This window comes from Prunus persica, chromosome G1 (assembly GCF_000346465.2).
Source record: "Prunus persica cultivar Lovell chromosome G1, Prunus_persica_NCBIv2, whole genome shotgun sequence".
Lineage (NCBI taxonomy): Eukaryota > Viridiplantae > Streptophyta > Magnoliopsida > Rosales > Rosaceae > Prunus > Prunus persica.
This window is the reverse complement of record NC_034009.1, coordinates 39997441-39998223: the sequence shown is the minus strand read 5'-3', so window position 1 is coordinate 39998223 and position 783 is coordinate 39997441.

Sequence of the window (783 nt, the reverse complement as noted above, 5' to 3'; positions counted from 1 at the left end):
ATAATTATTGGACGGCCGAATGCCGTTTATGTGAATTGCATGAAATTATCTTGTGCATGTTGCCAATTGGAAATATAAATTGTGTTTTATGCAGGTTAAAATTTTGGGAAATGTCCAATTTGTAGGAGAGACTCTGCCGAAATTTCGGTAGAAAGTCTCGCGCCCTTATTCTTTTTTGGGAAAAAGGATATAGTTTTAGAAGTGGGCCCGACATCAGGATTATGTCGGGAATTCCACAGGATTCGTCTCGAATTTCAGAAAATTTGGGGCGGGTCCTGTCAAATTAGCAGTTGTTCGTGTAGTGGTGGTGTTGCAAGCAGTGAGGTTTTTCTGTGTTCTCTTATGACGAGTTCAATCTTTGATATTTTCTTTGTAATATAAGGATCTGTTTGATAACCACTTCAATTTTTATTTTTAGTTTTTATTTTTTGTGTTAGAGTACATAATTTTTAGGTTTTAGTTCTCTTATGAGTAAAACATGCATTAAATCAGAATTTTTAGTTTATTGCCATATTTATTTTAAAGGGTAAAATGGGTAATAAAAATGAGAGATAAAAGTTAGTGGGTAGAGATAAAAAAAAATTGCAAAAACCAGAGTTAAACATAATAAAAGTCAAACTTTTTGAGATTGGATCTAAGGACCCCTTCAAAAAACAACTATCATAAAGCAAACTAACTAGAAATTTTGTTTGACTTGATACCTTTTGATTGGAAGAATATGACTTTTTGTTCTTTACCACTTCATCTACAAGTCACTTGCAATGAGATCTTATCTTATTGACA